Below are 9,319 nucleotides of genomic sequence, written 5' to 3'. Positions count from 1 at the left end.
ACAATCACAATATAAGTGCAAGCAAGTAAAGCCAAAGTAGAAGCATATAGAACAAGTAATTCAAGTAAGCAAATAGGCATGTTATTCATTTAGGCATACAATTACAAGTCGGCAAAGCATACAAATAGATAGAAAATGCACATGACGAATGTCTATCCTATTGGCTCGTGATATCACTTGTTGGTCCATAAATGCCAACCCGATACATCCTTTCGGATGTCGCTTTTCTACCACGTCCACGGATATAGTACCGGGCACACTCTACTGACCCACGGATATAGTGCCAGGCACAATCTATTCACCCACGAATATAGTGCCTGGCACACTCTTGCAGTAGAAAAGATTATCAATCATAATTCATTCCTAAGGATATAATGCCCTGCACACTATCATGCTTAACCCAAGGATATAGTGCCTGACACACTCTTAACATTCATCAGCATCATTCATCCCTTTTTGAGTCTTCAACTCATCATAACCATCATCAATTCATCACTTCCATTCCGAGCTCTTTAGTTCATCAATTACCCAATTCATTGTCAACAATCACCATATGCACCACTCTTCCTTCTCTCTCAACTAACTCATCCGCAATACACCAGAAACCTAAACCTCTGTTTGCTAACTTTTCAAAGGAAAACTCAAATTAAACCCCTAGGACCTTTCTCATATTTCAATGCTCTAAAATAAGCCCAAGAGTTTTAAAATGGTGTTATAAAAGCTTACAACCTTGTCGGGAAGGTGAAATAGTTGAAAACAAGTTTAAAATTATGGAACAGGGCGTGTGCGTCCACACAGGGGTGTGCGTGCACCACCCAGGAAGATTTTGAAAGTGTGCGTACGCATAGGGGTGTGCGTACGCACAGGTACTAAAATTTATAAAGTCTTTTCACTCACATAAGCTATGCGAGTGGCCCTAACAGACGTCCCTTCCCGACTTGTGCGTGCGCACAGGGCTGTGTGTCCGCACAGGTCATAATTCTTCATTGATGTGCGCGCGCACAACCTATGCTAACGCTGCCACCAGAGCCCTTTCCCTTGCCTGTGCGTACGCACAGGTCTGTGCGTCCGCACAGAATAACATTTTTGCAGGGTTGTGCGTGCGCACAAGGCTGTGCGTTCGCACATATCAGAAAATCCTGAAATTCTGTAACTTGCAGAATTTCAGATTTTCAACACCCACTTTGAATGATCATAACTTCCTCTACAAAATATATCAAATTGAAGGGTTTTCAATAGTCTTCAAGTATAGACTAAATTCAACAAATTTTGAGAACCGAGACAAGAGTTATGATCAGACCAAGTTCACCAAAAATCCTTTTTCACCCAAAACCTCAAATCCTCAAATTTAACTATCTCTCAATTCAAAACCAAACCAAACCATGTCCAACCATCATAAACCACTACTACATACAACATCTTACCATTTCACATCATCCTCCTCAATTTCACACCTAAACTAATCAACCATTATACCATATCTCATTACCAAATCCATAATTTCCTACTTAATCATAAATTCACACCCATAATCATAATCAACCAACAACAACCTCAACTACCAAAACAAATCCTCATAGATTCCAATAATCATTATCAAACCCTATCCATCATTAACCAAATCCATCATAAATCTCATCAACACCAATGATACATAACAAAGCTCAACAACGATATAACCAACAATAAAAAATCATTATCAATATATGTCATTAAACATCATAATCATCAATATCCTTTATTCCAACCCACCATAAACATTTTACATTAACTCATCACCTAAATTCTCAAAATTCTCATTATCCATCAATAATTCCATACGCCAATAATTAACATCAATTCATATATAATTACTCATACACCTACAACATTCAATCCTATCTTAGGGTCAACTAGCCTAAGTGTCCAGAAACATTACATATTACATAAAGAAAACCGAAACCATACCTTGGTCGATTCCCAAAATGTTCCAAACATCAAAACGAAGCCACCAAGCTTGCTCCAACGCCTCAATCAACTCCAACAAACACCAAAACTCAATCTAATATCACATATATACCAACATCAAAACCTAAAATACACAAAGCAACTAAACACAAGGGTTTAGTAAAATCTTACCATACCCAACGTGATTAGGGGTAAAATCCAACATTTACCCGCTACTAGAGATCACTTAAACAACCAAAACCACAAAATCTACTCAAAACTATGACCTCAAAAATGCAGAAATATAGGGCACGAAACTGGGAGGAGAGATGCAATTTCTTACCAGGTTTCTTTGGATAGAAACGTAGAACTCGACAAGAGCTTCACGTGGCCCCAAACGGCTCATCAATCGGAACTCCGGATCAAAAGTTATGACTTCCGGAAGTGAAGGATAAATAGTGCTCCCATGGCTTCTCTTCTCTCTTCTCTCATAACTGAACTCTCTCTCTCTCTCTCTCTCTCTCTCTCTCTCTCTCTTTAATAAAAATGAGCTAAAAGCTCATTAAAGGAGACTTATATAAGTTGGGCTTGGGCCAACTTAGGTCCGGTCCAACCCATTAGCCTTTTTAGCCCGTTCAGCCCAACTTTGGGCCAAACCTTTAACACCAACACCCGGTTTTCTATTCCTAATATTTTTCTAAGGTTTTTGACTGTTTTTCACTTTTTCTCGCACAGTACCGGGCAGACTTGAACCGGTTCAACCGGTTTAACTGCCGGTTTGCAAAAAAATTTGGGCATTTAATTTGGGCATTCAAATCTCCGAATTCTCATTCTAACTTTCCGGAACTTAATTTGGGCATTTAAATTATTTTATTCGTGAAAAACTCGGTTCTTACAGAAGTCAATTGAAGAACTCTCTCTTGTGGTAGGAATGTGAGCACTGTGCCAGAATCAATGACGATATTCCTCCTTCGACGTCTTTGATCCTCTCAACCATTTAATATTAATTCAATAGCCAGATGGTTATTTTAGTAGGTATGCGGATGATTATTTTAATTCTTGTGTGGATGGTTATTTTGACTGGATTGGGTTTAGTTATATAATTAAAATAGGTTAGATGTTCAATTTATTAGGTATGCGGATAATTATTTTTATTATTGAGTGGATGGTTATTTTCACTATGGGTGGACGACGCCTGTGGTGGCATGTGGCAAGCCAAACAGCAATAATAAAGTGGGATGATTACTGATGAAGGTTGGGGGTGACAGTTGGTGCACGAATTGTGAATCACACTTTTCACAATGCGTACCACTAACCAGCAAGTGCACTGGGTCGTCCAAGTAATACCTCACGTGAGTAAGAGTCGAATCCCACGGAGATTGTTGGTTTGAAGCAATCTATGGTTATCTTGTAAATCTTAGTCAGGAAGTCAATTATGTTTATCAGTTGAATTGCGAATAACCAAGAGAGCATAAATTAAAGGTTACTTGTTGTGCAGTAATGGAGAATATGTTGGAGTTTTGGAGATGCTTTGTCTTCTGAATCTCTGCTTTCCTCTGTCTTCTGATTCACGCACGCACGTCCTCCTATGGCAAGCTGTGTTTTGGTGGATCACCGTTGTCAATGGCTACCTTCCATCCTTCCAGTGAAAACTACGCTCACGCGCTCTGTCACAGCACGGCTAATCACCGGTTGGTTCTCGATCCGGTTGGAATAGGATTTACTATCCTTTTGCGTCTGTCACTAACGCCCAGCCTTCAGGAGTTTGAAGCTCGTCACAGTCATTCAATCCTTGAATCCTACTCGGAATACCACAGACAAGGTTTAGACTTTCCGGATTCTCATGAATGCCGCCATCAGTTCTAGCTTATACCACGGAGATTCTGATTAAGGAATCTAAGAGATCCTCATTCAATCGTATATAGAACGGAGGTGGTTGTCAGGCACACGTTCATGATTTGAGGAAGGTGATGAGTGTCACAGATCATCACCTCCATCACAGTTAAGCGTGAATGAACATCTTAGATAGGAACAAGCGTGTTTGAATGGAAAACAGAAATACTTGCATTAATTCATCGAGACACAGCAGAGCTCCTCACCCCCAACAATGGGGTTTAGAGACTCATGCCGTCAGAGAATACAAAGTTTTGATCTGAAATGTCATGAGATACAAAATAAGTCTCTAAAAGTTGTTTAAATACTAAACTAGTAGCCTAGGTTTACAAAAATTGGATAAACTATGATGGATGATGCAGAAATTCACTTCTGGGGCCCACTTCTGTGTGCTGGGACCCACTTGGTATGTGCTGGGGCTGAGACTTAAGCAATTCACGTGCAGAGGCCATTTGTGGAGTTGAACGCCAGTTTTTGTGCCAGTTTGGGCGTTCAACTCCAGTTTTTGATCCTTTTCTGGCGCTGGACGCCAGACTTGGGCAGAGGACTGGCGTTGAACGCCAGTTTACGTCATCTATTCTTGTGCAAAGTATGGACTATTATATATTGCTGGAAAGCCCTGGATGTCTACTTTCCAACGCAATTAAAAGCACGCCATTTCGAGTTCTGTAGCTCCAGAAAATCTACTTTGAGTGCAGGGATGTCCGAATCCAACAGCATCAGCAGTCCTTTTTCAGCCTGAATCAGATTTTTGCTCAGCTCCTTCAATTTCAGCCAGAAAAATACCTGAAATTACAGAAAAACACACAACTCATAGTAAAGTCCAGAAATATGAATTTTTCCTAAAAACTAATAAAAATAGACTAAAAACTAACTAAAACATACTCAAAACTATATGAAATTATCCCCAAAAAGCGTATAAAATATCCGCTCATCAACAGTCAGTTGGGAGAGAAGAGGGTATTGGAGTGAAATATTTTGATAAATTAGGGTTTGAGGTGGTTATTTTTTTTGGAATAATTGAGTGGGTTTTTTTATTTAGATAATTTGTGGAGTATTTTTTATTTTTAATATGTATTTGGGCCAAATTCAAAGCCCATTGTACACATTGTCAAGATTTTTCATTATTTTCCTAGCGGAGTTCATAAGAGAATAGTGAATACCTTAATACCAAATCTGTTGTATAAAAATATATTAGAACAATAGTGAAACTTTAAACACATGCTTTTTAACAATTGTGAAAAAAAAAGGCGGCAATTGTTAAAGCACATTACAATGATGAATAGGTCTGATATTTATTTATAACATTATTTTTTCTTTGCCATCGCAAACTGGTGTATTCTCTTCCAAGAAAGAAAAAAAAAGATATTCATCCATCACCAAGAAAATACAATATGTCGCACCCCCTGTAAACTGTATCATCATGGCTGAGAACTTTGATCACCTTGCTGATGTGAATGCAAAAAACCTTTATTGGAGCTTCAAGGTTTTTGTCGTCAGGGCATGGGATGTTCCAAGTAAATTCAATGACAAGGAGGTTATGAGCATGGAGTTGGGGCTTCAGGATAGTAAGACAAGTAGTGTACATTTAGAGCTTTTTGATCCCTTTTTTTTTCATTTTTGTAAGGTGTTTATGTATTAGTAAAGAACCTAATGTGATAAACGTGTGCATTATGAATGGAAGGGTCATAGGTTGCAAACTTTGATACCAAAACCATTGGTTAAGAAGTGAAAGAATGTCATAGTGGAGTTTCAGATGTACACGATGAAAAATTTCGTTGTTTTGGATAACACTACACACCCCAAGGTAACTCCAGATAAATATATATTGGTTTTCTCATACCAGACCAGAGTTCATCACGTTGAACATCCAAGCTTTCAACTTGATTCCTTTTGCTTGAAGTCATTTAAGGAATGCTTACTACTGATAAGTTGGACGACTCTAAACTTATTGGTAAGAAATCATTTGGTGGTGTATATAGCTTTCTAATATAAACATTTCCCCCAAACTCTTAACTTGGATTTATTTTCTAAAGCTAAGCTTATTTTGTTTCTGGATACGTAAATATAATTGGTGAGATTGTAGGCAAAGAGGATCCTAGGAATTTGGTAACCAGTAAAGGGGTGGAGACTAAACGGTTGGCTATAATCCTACAAGATTTAGAGTATGTACTAATAATAACGAAGGGCTTTACATGTATAAATCTTAAAAAAAGTCCATTTTGTCTCATGCAAAAGTTTTTTTGTGTAACTGACAGCAACAATAAGATTAGCTGTGCTCAGTTTGGTAAAATGGTAGACGAGCTTTTACCTCATCTTCACGATGGAAGGGTTGAACCCCACTGTATTACTCCAGTATTTTAAACCCAATAGATGGAATGGTGTGTCTTTTTCATGTTGTTCAAATGCAAAAAGGTCACTATAGTTTTCAAGGTATTTTACAAGCTACTAACATAAGTATTATGATGGTTTAATGCACCAAAACTAGGTAAAACATCCATCCAGAGTCATTTCTATGTTTCCAAGCTGCACATCAATGATGGTTTAAAAGAAGTTGTTTGATTCTAAATTAGGTTAGCATCATCTTATTATATATCAAAATGCATTGTTATACATTGATAATATAAAGATTTGGCTGAAAATATATTAAAATAAATTTTTGAATTTTGTAGATTGCTTAGCGGAGTGACTGCAAGTTCCTTAAAGATTAGCCAAGTTTCATCTCAAGGGGGACGGTCTGGAGCCAATGAGATAAATCAAGGTGCTATTTTAGTGAAGACTATTGAGCAAGTACTTAATGAATAAAGAGGTAAATAATATAGGATATTTTCTGGTTCATCCATTATATATTAGTTACTTTTTGGAGTCTTACTAAAAGGATAATACTTTATTTGTTAATGAAACCAGAATGGTACAATATGGAACTGTGCAAGCATTGTATCTTCAAATGTTGGCAAGGATGATTGATTTTACAAATCATGCAAGAAGTGTCTAAAAAATGTTTATACTCCTATTGAAAATAGATATGAATGTATGATACAAAAATTGTTGTCGGTCTAGATTTTCTTCCTAAAGAAAGGAATTACTTCGTTGTAAGCATAACTCCAAACCAACAAACAACTCTCACATCAAATTAAAATATGGTTTTGTCACAAGTACAAACCCCAATGAAAATTAACCGAAGTATTTAGACTCTGAGTCGTCTCACAAGGAATTGCAATGAAGTGCTCAATTATTGGTTACGAAGGAACAAAGGGGGTTTGGTTTTATATTTTTTTTGCAAGAAAATAAATGGCAAGAAAAGTAAAGAGAGCAATTAAAGAAAGCAATTAATAAAGAGAGACATTCATGGCAAGAGTTGAGATCATAGGCTTTCTATCCAAGTCATTAATCATAACAATACTTAACAAGAATTTATCTTATTTTGTCATCCCCAATGTTGGAAGAAGGTATAAGTTATCTTCCATTAGAGAAAGTCAAACAAGACTAGTTAATCTCAAATCAAAAGTCCTAATCAACTCACTTATTGAATTAGCAAGAGATTAGAGTCATTGAAAATGATATTAACTAACAACTCTAGATCACCAATCTAAATTGGGTATTAATGACTCAAGATTACCCAATTACTCTTCCCAAGCCAAGAATGCTCAAAATCTACTCTAAAGCCCAACCAAACATTTTGTCAAACACTAGGTGGGTAATAAAGGAAAGCATGGTAAATATGCAAGAATAATAAAATCTAACAACTACCAATTGCAAGGAGAGTAAATCAATAACTTAATTCATCAATGAAAGAAAAATCAACATTAAATTGCATTAAATGTAAACCAAATCCAACATGAGTTCATCATCACAAAAGAGAGCAAAGAGGGAAATTAACACTACAAACCATGAGAATAAAAGAGTAGAAGCAAGAATTCATAAAAGAAACAAGATGAAAACATGTAATTGAACCTAAATCTAAAAGAGATTAACCTAACCTAATTCTAGAGAGAAGAGCTTCTCTCTCTAGAAACTAACCTACATGATGCCAAAACTACAAACAATTGCCCCCCCTTGCCCAAGCTTGAATTCTGCATGAAATAGCATCAGAAATGAGTTGGATTGGGCCCAAAATGAGCTACAAATTGCTGGCCACGATTTCACTTTAGTGAATCATGCTACTCCATCGGTATGCACACGTACAGTGCACGTGCGTGCCTCTAAACGCGAAGTACCTATGACAAATTTTATATCATTTTGAAGCCCCGGATGTTAGCTTTCCAACGCAACTGAAACTGCTTTATTTGGACCTCTGTAGCTCAAGTTATAATCGATTGAGTGCGTAGAGGTCAGGCTTGACAGCTTTACGGTTCCTTCATTTCTTCATGAGTTCTCCTACTTTGCATGCTTTTCTCCTCACTTCTTCCATCCAATACTTGCCTTATGAATCTGAAATCACTCAACAAACATATCAAGGCATCGAATGGGATTAAAGTGAGTTAAATTTAGCTATTTTAAGGCCTAAAGAGCATGTTTGCACACTTAAGCACAAATTCAGGGAGAATTGCAAAACCATGCTATTTCATTGAATAAATATGAGAAAATGTGATAAAATCTCCCAAATTAAGCACAAGATAAACCACAAAATTAGGGTTTATCAAATCTTCCCACACTTAAACCAAGTATGTGCTCATGCTAAGAATAAAGAAGGACAAGAAAAAGGGGTATGAACATTTATTCAATGCAAAGAAACTATATGCAACCTATCTAAATGAATGCACTAAATGCAAGATGATTCTACCTACTTGGTTAAAAGTAAATCGATCCCCAATAACATGTATAAGAAAGTAGGGCAAAGTAGTATGATGATTCATGAATCCTACCAATTTGAATATCAAAATAAAGCACAAATAGACTTGCAAGAAGAAAAGCTCATGAAAGCCGGGAACAAGGAATTGAGATCGAACCCTCACCGGAAGTGTATCCGCTCTATTCGCTCGAGTGTATAGGGTTGATCACTCAATTATCTTCTACTCATGCTTTCCAAGATTTGTTTTTCATCTAACAATCAACAATTATTCAAAGCATGCATACATTCATCATGAGGACTTGTTCATAGGTTGTAATGGGGCTAGGGTCAAGGTAGGATGCATATGGTCAAGTGAGCTTGAAATTTGAGTCTTTGATTAACCTAAGCTCTCACCAAACACATACAACAACCTATACAATTCTAATACACAACCTAGCTACCCATGATTCCCACTTTTTAACATACTCGTGCATTCTCTTTAATTAACATTCCATATGCATTGATTTTTATTGAACTTTACTTTGGGGCATTTTTGTCCCCTTTTTATTTATTTTTCTCTTTTTTTCTTTTTTTACATTTTTTTTCTTTTTATATATATATATGTTCTTTTTCTTTTTCTTTATCATTTTTTTTCTAAAGTATATACAAACATATTAATGCATATGGTTTTACATATAGTGCATGAATATGTATCCAATTCCCAATATT

The sequence above is a fragment of the Arachis hypogaea genome, chromosome 12 (genome assembly GCF_003086295.3).
Source record: "Arachis hypogaea cultivar Tifrunner chromosome 12, arahy.Tifrunner.gnm2.J5K5, whole genome shotgun sequence".
Taxonomy (NCBI): Eukaryota; Viridiplantae; Streptophyta; class Magnoliopsida; order Fabales; family Fabaceae; genus Arachis; species Arachis hypogaea.
The sequence above is the reverse complement of the archived record's forward strand: the minus strand, read 5'-3'. Positions refer to the sequence as shown.